Genomic DNA, 12,177 nt, shown 5'->3' with positions numbered 1-12,177 from the left:
GGAGGGGAGCGGCGCGGCGCGGCCATAGGCCGGCGCCGCCGCCAATGGGGCGCGCTGTATCCGGGCGGCAGGGGGCTGTGGAGCTATTTAAATCCAGCTCGGTGATGTCAGCGGGGGCGGCGGTTAGGCGGGGGGGCGGCAGGGGGGGGGGGGGGGCGGTTGGCGGTGAGGCGAGCGCGGTGGCCGCGCCTGTCAGGCCGCGTTAGTCACGGGGCGGCCGCTGCCGCCGAGGGGAGGTGAGCGGGAGCGGCCCGCCGCACCTGCGCGTCCTGCCGAAACGTCCCTCCCCGCGGTATGTATGGGATCCGGCTGCCCCCCCGTCCCCCCCCATCGCCGCTAACCCGGAGCGGTGCGCTCGTCCTGTCTGGCGATCCTGGAGTATGTGGGTTAATTTCGGGGTGTTGGCATGGCGCACGCTGAGAGTGAGCACGGTCAGGTGGGCTCGCTGGTTGTGCGAGTTTCGTGCTAAGCCATCTCTTCATTAAAGAGAAGGCAAAAGGGCTACTCTCCGCAGTAAGAACACTTCTGCAACTGTTCAGGGGGAGGGATTACCTCACAGCACCTTTCTGCGCCGCTCTGATCCGCGTCCAGTGCCTCCCCATGGCCTCAGTGGTACTGCAAAAGCAATCGAGTGCGTTGAATTTCATCCCTTGAACCGTGCCTTCGGAAAGGCACGGCTTACCCCTTGGTCTTCCAGGGTTGCCTGGTCTTGATCCAGAGGGACTGCCACAGGCGAGAAATCCCCGACTGATGACGCTGGTGTAAAGGTGCGCGTTTGGGCCATGAGGCATACCGGTAGCAGGAACAGCCACTTTGTCTTGCATTTCTGATTCCAGTTATGGCAGGTCCTGTTCTGTGGGTTGCAGGGAGGTCTTTTAGATGCTAAAACTTGATAGATGCTTCTGGCCACCAGTGTTCTGTTTTCTAATGTCTTCCCAGCACAGCAATCACAGAAGGAGTAGAAATGGTGTTATATGTTACAGCAGAAGAAGATAAGCAAAACCAAGATCCAAATGCACTGGTCTGTCTTGGCAGAAAATGTCTTGTAATTTGTTCTGTGCTTAAGTATGTTGGAGACCTGTCCTGGAGGTCATCATGTTCAGTCTAATAGAGGCTGAAAAGTGGGATTAAAGTAGACTTGTTTGACCTGAGGCATGTAATCACCCTGCCTGCAGCCTGATGCCCAATACCCTGATGGTTGCACAGCTCTTTACCTCTTGTGTGACCCAGACTTACCGATGATGCAACCAAAATACAGGCATGTCCCATCATGCAATGGTGTGTCACTCATCTGATAGGAGTGCACATAAACATCAGGTAACAGCCAGCAAGCTCTTCTCAGTTTGCAGATGGATGTGTGCTGTGACCATAGATTTTGGCCTGTGACTACAGGCATTTTGGTTGCCTAAAGACATGTGTTCAGCTACGTGGCTGTAGAAGGACATATGGTGTGGTGACTTGTGGAAGTCGTTGCCTAAAAGCAGTGCTGGGGTGTGGTGAGCTGAATGCTCAGGGCTTTACTGAACATTGTTGGTACCAGAGAAGATTTATGAGGAAATTGGGACTGGAAAACAGGAGGAAGTAGGTTGCTGACAACCAGGGGACTGAAGGTCTCTACGGCCTCCCAAACAGGACAGTGGGAGCAAACAGCCCATGCTATTTCATGGTGGAGTTTCATAAATTCACAGTCATGTATTAGTATGAGAGGGCAGGTTTGACGGAGGACTTAGCTACTGAAGCTGGAGTGGGGAGCTGGTACCCTCAAGGAAGGATGAAAAGCCCTTACTGTTATATGTGAAGGAGCTGTCATTGAAATGATGTTTCTTGACTGTGGCAGGATATGGCAACAGAGGTAGGAGACAGCGGGGGAAGGCATGAGAGGTGGCTTTTGTGAGGGAACGGGAAGGGTTGTTGTGACTTGGGGTCTTCAAGGTGAATCTAATTTTCTTTAAAGGATGTTCTTTCACTAAGAGTCAGATGGAAAAATGTGAGAGCCCCTTTTGGGAACTGAGTCCATGTGCCTTTTCAGTCCTGTTGGCTTTTCCTTCCTTTTTCCCTATTTGGAAAGCTGCTTGGAATAAAGATTAACTCACTACAGTCAGTGTGTTGTTTATGTATTGTATTTGTCCATTAATGCCACACTCCAGATTTTCTGTGAGTTGCCTGCAAGGCTCAGGAAATAGTATTTTTTGTTGTTTTGATTGAACTTTCTCCCCGTGGTTCCTGGCTGTGTTACTTCTAGGATGACTTGGGGAAGTGTCACCTTCCTCTGAAATACCAGATAAGCATTAGAAAGAGATGAAAAGCTGGGCAGAGGTGTTTGTGGTGGTCCTGCTCCCGACGCATGCATCTTGCTCACATGCTTGGAACTAATCTTAGGATCAGATTTGAGTTGAGAATAATTTTTTCTCTAACATGGGCCATTGCATCTTGGGCAAAAAATGGAACGGGGAGGCATTCACTCTCCTCTGCAAGGTGGAACGTGGTTTGCTTTGTAAAATAAACTTGGGTATTTGGGGGGCAGGAACTGCTGGAATTGACAGAGCCCTTGGCCTGGAGTAGTATAAACCTTAAGTTTGGTGGAGGGGGTGGGGGGAGTATTAATATATGTGAGTGGAAGAGGGGAAGATGAATGGATCTTTCTGGACTTCACAGCTATGGCATAAACTTACTGGGACAGAAAGGAATGTGAAGAGTTCATCTGGTCCATCCTGTGACTTTACTGCCACAAAGCAGGATCCAATCTCCTCATCTCTTTCCTGGTAAGTATCCAAATTATTCAAAGATCTTCAGACATGGAATTTTATAACCTCCCCAGGCATCTCTTCCAGTGCTCCACTTTCCTTAGCTTAGGACAGATCTCTGTTGCCTCCAATTAGAAACTCCTTAGGTGCGGTTTAACCCCATTACTTCTTGCCCTATCCATGTAGAGAACAGGTCATTCCCTTCCTTTTTACCATAGAATTTATGTATTTTGAAGACTGTCAGCATGTGTACCTTCAGTATTCTCTTTTTAGGTAACCAAACTCTTAATCTGATCGATTTTTGATCGTGAGTAATTTTTTCTAGTTCTCTTCATGTGACCCTGGGAGACTGCAATCCCTGACCCCTCCTCGCTTTCAGTCCTACATACCTGTCTGGAGAAAGAAGGCAAGTAGTGATGTCAACATTTCCTCATAGTTCTTTTTTTCTCCTAAACAATCATGGTGAATGAACAAAATTAATGGCAGATGAAATTCGCAGCCCCTAGGAAAGGAGTACACACTGCAGAGGAGGATGGATGGATGGTGCTGAAGTGGTGACAGCTCAAAAGAGGGACATAGGGACAGCTGGCTGATAAACTGATGTGTGCAGCTCCACTGAAAAAGAAAAACCAGACCCCAACAAACCCCAAATTTTAGGATTCTTAAGGAAAGGGGATACTGAATGATGAACAATAAAATGTTACTGTAATGACACTCACTGGAAATTACTGTCTGTTCCAGCACCGCAGCTATGGAGTTTCACAAGGTGTACAAAGATTGCTGTTAAGGCTGAGTAAACTGAGGCATGGAGAAACTAGGAGGCACGTGAGTAACTGAAGTTCAGACAAGGCAGAACTGGAAATCCCTTCCCAGTCCTGACACTGCTTCTTCCTGGCCAGTCTTCAGAAATCATTCCTGCTTCAGACTAGTGATATGTGATACTGTACTTTTTTTCCTGTTAAGAACACATTTTGCAGAAGGGTCTATAAGCCTGTGTAGGATTCAGCTGAATTCAGGCTGCAAGATGGGGTCAGTTGCAGTCCTCTGCTTTAAAATATCATTGATAAAAATCTATTTTAAATGTTTTGGTCAGGACTAGTGAAGCTTTTCAATTTTTAAATGTGTTTTGTGTGGAAAATCCCTCTGTTAAATAATTAGCAAGTGCTCTAAGCATTACTGCTTATTTTATATTTCATCTGCCTGGAAGAAATGGACAGTTCTGTTGCTACTGATTAACCACAATTTACTTTGTGATATTTGTGACTGCTGGAAGACAGACTTCATAGTGTATTTCTTTTACATCTGATTATTCAAGGAATGGGGCTGGACAGAAGAAGGGTTTAACCACAACTTTTCTTCTATTCCCAGTCCCAGCAGACATTTGAGTTTACACAGAAAAAATCTGCACAGGCTGAAAATGTGAAAACCAGAGAGTGAGTGGTTCAACAGGCAAAAGGATTGCAGTGCTGGATCTTATTTTCTTGGCCGACATTTGCTCTGTTGGTTTGTTTATTTTACCTTTGACATAGCCTTATTCCACATTTCAGTGTAAATTTTTCTCAGGCGGCAAAAAAAATCATTGCTGCAGCTGCGGTTGCATGAATTAGTCTTGAGTACCAATGGACACTAATTGTGTTTAAAATGAAGAATTTGGCACAAAAACCTGTTCAGATTTAACCTTTTCCTCACAGAAATGGAGATATTAATGATTCTTTTTATGGAATGAAGAGTAAGATCACTTTTTAATTAATTTTGATGATCAGGTCTTTGTTCCTGAGGCTCTTTGAACAGTAGGTTGTGTCAGAAGCGTGTCCCTGGCTCTGCTGTGGGCAATTCTGTACACCTTGGTGCTGTTAGTAGGCTATACCAGCAGGCCTTGGAAAGCAACACAGAATAGTAACTGTCACATCTGTTTTCCTCGAAAGTTGTTTTGTCCTGTCTTTGAGACGAACTTTGAATTCTGAGATGTTTTTTAAGTTGTAGCACTGCAGTTGGCAGCACCACTCCTGAAGGAATAGAATGCTTCAATCTTCATGTGTGTTGGACCTAATAGCCCTCCTGGCAGTCAGCGGGAGGCTGTAGTATGCCAAAAAATGCAGACGTGGGCTCCTCAGCCTGAAGAAATTGCCCTAGATTAGAGAGTACAGACAAATGTTGATTAATCAAATGTGCCTACAACAAACAAATTCTCTTAGAGTATACGCTAACTTCCAAGTTCTCTCCTCTGGTGTAGCACCAGTAGCTCAGAGCTCTAAGCAGTCCTCTGCTTAATTTCACAGCTGTTGCTTAGGTAGCTGATCCAGTTTGTTTTCTAAGCCTTGTTATACAGAAGGCCATTACCTGTGCACACTATCTCTGCATGCACTGGAGCTCAGTTGTATATTTTGCCCACATCAGCTTCTTCCACAGTGTTGCCTGGTTAGCACTTGCAACAAGCATCTTGTGAAGCCTCTAGAAAAGTCTCTTCCAGCTGGCAGACTGGCCAGAGACAAACATGTAGGATGCTGGTGACCGTCTGGGATTATAAAGAGGATGGTTGCAAGAGTACTCAGTGGTCTGTTAAGCGCCAGATCCCTACTCAGGCCAACAAGGATTGCAGGGAAAAGATCAAGGACTTGAATAAAATTAATTCTCCATTCTGGCAATCAAACTGGGGAAATGCGTGTTTTCTTGCAGCCCTGCTGAGGCTTGCAAAAGCTCTTCCATCTTCAAAACATTGCTGAGAATGATGCCAATGAAAATAACCTGCAGAAACATTTTTAACATTTATGCCACTTGTTTGGAATTTGAGTATGGTGAACTCTTGTGTGTTGAAGTGCAGGGAGCAGAATAGAACAGACCAATCTGTCTATGAAGATTGGAGGGGCTATTTACCATCACTGAGATTTAGAGGATTTTTTAATGTTATTGATCAGTATGTCTCAAATGGTGTTGAACTGTAGCTTTCCTGTTGCGATAAAGCTGTATGACTAGTATTTTGATATTTTGTTTGTTAGAAGCTTGGGACCACATATCAAAAGGCAGGGAACACAAAAGAGGCCATAAGAATGTGTTCAAAATAGCACAAGGAGGGATTTTATGTAGTATTTCCTAGGTACAGTGTAAAATTTTACTCTGTTCTTTCATGAAACCTATCTATACATGAGTAACAAAGTCTGGTTTTTTTAAGTATTGGCCTGTTTGGGCAACTACTCTTAGATTTGGGACAAAGTATAGTGTAATGTGATATCATGTCAGTAGGTAATACTGATCTTTGCATAATTTTCCATAAAGGGCAGGGAACTTGAGAGGAATGTCCTTTTACAACCCCATATAATGACAGGGGAAGCTTGTCAGCTGAATTTTCCAGTATGTGGATTATTTTTGTTTTTAAAAGTTAGCTCTCGTATTTCAGCATTGTCTTCCTTCTCCCCACAATCCCAAAGAACAGTCTATTCAATAGCTAGCATAAAATTTAAGTCCAGAGATGACTGTTACAGCAAATACCAGCATGACTTTTAATATAAATTCTTGCCTAAAATATCTGCGATAAAGCCTAGATCCTATAGGTATGCATATGTATGTATTGGTACTAGAGTATGATCTAGGTGGGGTTTAAGCACCATGTTCCAAAAAAGCAAATCCACATAAACCACTCATCACTTCTTCATCATCTGAGCATATGCAGACACCTACCATCTTTGCGACACTGTTTTAATCCTATGTGGAGTGGCTTCATGAAGACAGCTGCATCTTTAGCATACGTGGAGCTTACTGAGTTCAGCACAGAGATATCTCCAGTCAAGAATGCAAACCAGCAGAGATGGTTATTGTCCACCTCTTGCCTAATGGCCAGCCATTAGAGGACTTGCTGAGGAAATCAGACTTTTAGCAGCCTCAGACAACAATTCCCACTTACTAGATGAGAGATCTCACCTTAGTGGCATGAGTGGAATCAGGACACCGCCTCTTCCATGGTTTTCAGAGTTGATTTATATTCTCTGCCATGCTTGCATGGGACTGTTTTCCTTTCTATAACCACTTAAAATGCTATATTCCTCTGGTTTCTGTGGAATTCCTGGTTTGGAGTAAGGAAAGGGATAGTTTTAACAACTGAAATTGTGTCTGACTCCTGAGTAGATAGAATGAGGAAAATGTCTCTAGTGCTATTTCCTTAGGTCCTTAATTTCTGAGATAGAAAATGTACATTGTGGCTCTGGTACACATACTCTCTGCCTCAACTTCTCTTGCATCCTTTGAATAATTATTCTGTTAGGAGTTGTAAGTCACGCAGGGCTTTTCCATTTATACAATTCAGCATGCAGGAGAAGTGCATATCAAAATTATGGGCTGAAATAGAATCATCAACCATTCACGAGGCAACACCTGCAGGAAGGAGCACTCACAGCTTCTTGTCCTGAGCAATACAGAACACTGAGCAGCTACTGGGTTAACTTGTCCTAACACAGAGCAAAAGCCCCTGGAGTGAATCCAGCATTACTTATCTGTTTAAGAGCTGTGTCCATGTGTTTGATTGGTGTCTTGTTTTGGTTTTGTTTTTCCAAGGGAATCATAACTCATTTGCACAAACAATCCCTCGTCCATAATGAATACACATACCAGGATTTATAACAGATAAATTAAAGGAGATGGGCTCATGAGACAGCAAAGCATGCAGTAGTAGAAAGGATAAGAAGTACCCTTTTCATGCTGTCTGATAAGAATAATCACTTAGAGCAGAATATAATTTTAATTTCTAAGTTATCCAAATACCTGCATCAAAAAAGGAAAACAAAGAGAGAAAATAGGTATTTATGGGCTCACTGGTGTCACAAGTGCCTTGGTATCCTGCTCTGGTACATTGCATTCAACTTCTGATAGGTAACACACAGCACCAAAGCGCATAGCATTTATAAAGATGTCATTAAAGAATGTGACAGTCTAGGCTGCGGGAGAAAATAAGAAAAAACATGGTCCCACTTAACTATTTGCCTGAATCTTACATGACTTTTTTCAAGGTAAGAAAACCAAGGACTGTTAAGCAGAAACTGTGTCTGGTGGCAAGTCAGCTGCTGCTCAGAAAAAGGGGTGAAACTCTGTCTGGCGTCCTCAAAAAAATGATAGTCAAGAAGAAGTTGCTATCTGCTGCAGGGAGCTGAGGGCACATGTAATTCTTTAAATCAATTTAGGTAAATTTAATTTACCAGTAAATCAGCTATGATAAGATGTTGGAGAGAGATAACCATGCTGTAGGTGTGGGTGGAAATAATATGCACAGCAAAACAAGCTGGTTGGGTATGTGGAGAAGCGTGTTGCTGGAAAATCTTGTGAGATACTTCGTACTAGCTGCTATATCGTATATAAACTTGTGTCACATGCTGTTGATCAGGCAGAATTCAAATGCTGAAGAGAGTCAGCTGTGTCAGAGTCTCTGGCTTTGTGTGATTGCCAAACAGTCCAGTGTGAAACACTTAGTATTATCTTAACTTCTAGTTTCTGCTTCTTATGACTATGTGGTGCTGTTGCATGGCAATTTTGAGGTTATTTGAAGGACTCTGGGGAACAAAGTCTGAATGGCATACAGCATTGGAATGGACACAGCAACAGCTGGAGGATGCAAGAGGATTCATAGGGGAGGAAGAGAGCAGAGGGCAAGGGAGAGAAGCAGAAGTGAGCAAGCATGGAGTGCAGAGATGGAACAGAGGTGTACCATTATGGTATAGTTTAAGACCTTACCCAGGGATGCTAGGACTTGTGGGAAGCTGAAGAGTCTATCAGTGCTGTTTGCTTAGCATGGCAGACCTGCTTATCTAACTATTTTATCTGTAGTATTTCTAGAATACAAGTAATGTGCGAGCTGTACTGCAATGTGGAGACAAGCAATAAAGGCAGTTCAGCTGCTGGGATTTGCAGATGCTCATGCCTGTGGTCCCTCATAATCTGGTATGTGGCTGGCAGGAGGGGAGGAAGCTTAGTAAAGAAGAGGAGAGCCATAGTACATTTGGTTCTGTGGTTCAGACAGCTATAGCTGTCAAACAATAGTGTTTCTTGTTTGGGAGTTAGCTTGGGTTAAAGCTCTTCAGACCTACTTGCCTGGGGCAAGCCTCCAGGCTGGAATGCTGTTAGGAATTTGCAGCTTAAAGCTCCTTGGCAGCAGTTGCCATTTTTCAGCTTTTGTGGCAGTGGAGCAGGTTCCTGGGAGTGGGAAGGCAAATCTCAGATGGTATTTGTGAGACAGCTGGGAGATGCGTGTAGGGATGGGGAGGAATCTGGGAGAAGCCAGCAGGGTGTAGTTGGTCAGTGTAGGGGAGGCTGGACTCAGTCTCTTTCCCTTCTTTAGACCTGCCCCCATCTCTTCCTCCCCAGGGGTGGCTCCTCATGTTCTTGGAGTTTCCAGCTTGTTTCCAAAGCCCATGACTGTCTCCTTCTCATCTTATAGCTGTCTTCCTCCATCAACTCAATTCTGCCTAGAAAAAAACCTTATGACTTTGCTGTAGCCTCTAACTATTCTCTGCTGAAAAGAGGATGCTGGTGTGACTCCTGTTACAAAGCAAAGAGGGGACAGAAGGTGGGTTAGGATTATTTAGGCCAGAACAGCAGGTTCTATCTCCCAAGGCATAGGCAAAATCCCTTGCAGTCTTCAGCTGCCCCCACCTTGTCTTGGCATACTGAGCTGACATCACTCAAGTAGTCACACTGATGTCGAAGGCCCACAGTTTGACCTTCATTATGCTGCTATTTAGTTCTTAGGGATGTAATTTTTGTTAGGGAAAGCATGATCAGGCAAGTGTTGTAAAGAAAATATAATTGGTAGAAGTAGCAGAACTAACCTAGTACAAGAATATTTGCCCAGCGACTTGCTACACCCATCATCGAGCAACACTTTATAGTGAACCACCAACCAATAAAGATCAGCCAACCTGGATGGTGCTCTCCACTTCATAAAACTCATGTACCTCAGCCTGAAGGGCAGTAACACAGCCCTACCTTCAGGGACACCTGGTTGTGGAGGACCTTCAGGAACATCTGGGACCAAGCTTGAGTAGCTGGAACAAGCACACTTAACACTCCTCCTCCTGACTACTGGCAACTGCCGGTCCTCTCAGCAAGGAAAGGGGAAGTAGAGATAACCACTCTTCTGTAACTTTGTAGTGTTCTTTGCCTTATTAATCACTCTTTCACAGAGGTAATGAATATCCACACTCCTTCACACATATCCAGTTATTGCATAATAATTAATGCGTGCATTTAGCTCATCCTGACCTAAACCACAAGATGCCGAAGTCTCTCGAGTCAGTTCAAGCCTGCCTTGTAGGTTTCTAAACCAGGATCAATTAATGGTAGATATTTCCTGCACACCGTCTCCAAGCTCCTTTCCCTTCAAAGTCTGGTTCCCAGTGCAGTGGTAGTCGGGAAGGGGTTGGATACATCAGGATCATAGCTCAGTGGGAAGAGACCTGATGGGCACAGTAGCTGCTTTTGTCTCTACACCTTTGAGCGTATGCAGAGGTTACATGTATGCATCTTTGTGTCTAGCTTAAATGAGCAACTGAATTAATGCTAACTGAATGTGCATGGATGGAATAAAACATTTTCCTCTTCATTCCAGATCTGTTTTCTACCCAAATTAAAATCTTGGCCAGTTGACTTATCCACCTCGTTGATAACGTCCTCTTGTCTCCTAGCATAAATAAAACACAGCTCTATGTGTTTCTTGCAAGCTATCCTGACTTAGATGACTAATCATCTCTTCATTCAGGTGTTGCCTTTGGTCTTCTCAGGGTCTTCATATCTATGCTGTGTGTAAAACTGGCTGATTCTTCCCCTAAGTTATCCCTAAAATAGTTCAATATTCTTGAACAATTGAAACTTACCTGGACTTCCTTCATCTTACAGCTTTATTAATGAAAGATCAGTTTCAGTGGTCTGAGAAGCCCTTTGTTCTCTCTCCTGGTTTTCAAGGAAGCTGGTTGCTATCTTTGCTCAGCCAATGCTTCCATACTGCTTTGCCTACCTGAGTTTCAACTCATGCTTCAAAATGCTTTCTTCTTCACTAGTCTTGAAGTCTGAGTAGTCCTTTACAAACGTGCATGGTAGACCATTTTAAATGTTATCCTTCTTCCAGTCATTCTCCAAAACTGTCTGTCATGAGAAGCACCAAAACATGGCCAGAATTTAGTTGCCGACATTCTGGGATTTACACTCACCATCATAGCCACTCCTTCATAAATAACCTTCTCTCTCTCTCTCTCTGCGTCCACCTCTCTTTTTCCTAAAAATTAGATCGCAAAATCTTTGTAACCAAGAATGTTGTTATTTTGCTCTCTATTTAGAGAAGCATCTAATACGATTGGCTTATCATTCATGACTGGAATTCCTAGGTATTACAGGAATACAGTTTTTTTTTTTATTTTATTCATGTATTCATTTAAAAATAGCATGTCATTTTAGGGAGTATTTTAGGAGATCTTTGTGGAATATTCCTGAGAGAAGACACAAACTGTCAGTGATTCAGGATTCTATCCATCGCTTAAATTGCCATGGAGTCCTTCTTCTTACCTTGTTTGTAAAACCAATATTCAGCACTTCGATTGTTGATCTGGACCCTCACCACAAGACCATAAACTCGATCAACCTTCACTGCAGGAATGCTGTGATATTAGGACAGAGCAGCTTCAAAACCTCAGCAAATGTGTATTCTTTTAGATACTTAAAGGAATAGTTTCTAAACTGTATAATCTCACCAGATTCTTGAAGGACACCATCTGGCTGTACCATTACAAAAATCCAAGTATGCCCTCCCCCTCCCCAAAAATATGAGATTTTTTTTGAAGCATAACTGTTGAATGTATTTTTACAATTAAAGAAATTTAACAATGTATTTGAAGATGAAAGAGCATCAACAAAACTAAGAAAGTGGATTGTGGGACTCTCCTCCCTAGAAATACTTGAAAATCCCAGAGCTGATGGAAATGTAGAATTTAAGCAATGTTTGTCCTTTGTTCCCCCATCTCAGGAATACCATTCTTCCTGCACTAGGGACAAAAATCATAATGCAGATCTCTGGATGTACTGTGGGAATAACAGGGCAGGATACAGAAATTAAATATTTACTTCTGACCAAGTCCCACTCTGTTTAGTGCTTTCCTGAATTACGACCATTACTAGCAGTAGATCTGATGATAGAGATGAGCTTTCTCATCAAACTTCTTTCTACTGAACTATGGCTTTCCAGTATCCTGCAAGTCCACAAGTCACAGCCCAAGTTCTAGCCGTGCTGCATCAGGGGCCTGGCTTATATTAACATCCCTAATAGATGAGAAAAGAGCTCAGTGTGTAGAGGAATCTGAGACTCCATTAAAGCCTTATTGCATGTTACTGCACATTTAAGATGAGCTGCAACACTCCGTCATCTGGATGAGGTATGCTACATCCCACCTGTGTATGGGCTTGT

General features: G+C 43.5%; 1 long non-coding RNA gene across 2 annotated transcripts; it reads left to right on the top strand.

Annotated features, from left to right (window-relative positions):
- The first annotated feature begins 172 nt into the window (after positions 1–172).
- LOC115334401 lies at positions 173–6,652 on the top strand. Of its 2 annotated transcripts, none has more exons than XR_003921122.2 (3): positions 173–292; positions 2,656–2,762; positions 3,486–6,652. It is a non-coding gene; the product is annotated as an uncharacterized LOC115334401 (long non-coding RNA). The 2 variants fall into 2 exon arrangements; XR_003921123.2 differs by lacking the exon at positions 3,486–6,652 and adding an exon at positions 3,070–3,150.
- The last annotated feature ends 5,525 nt before the right edge of the window (positions 6,653–12,177 follow it).

The sequence above is a fragment of the Aquila chrysaetos genome, chromosome 2 (genome assembly GCF_900496995.4).
Source record: "Aquila chrysaetos chrysaetos chromosome 2, bAquChr1.4, whole genome shotgun sequence".
NCBI classification, from domain to species: domain Eukaryota; kingdom Metazoa; phylum Chordata; class Aves; order Accipitriformes; family Accipitridae; genus Aquila; species Aquila chrysaetos.
This window is presented reverse-complemented; position numbering and strand designations above follow the sequence as displayed.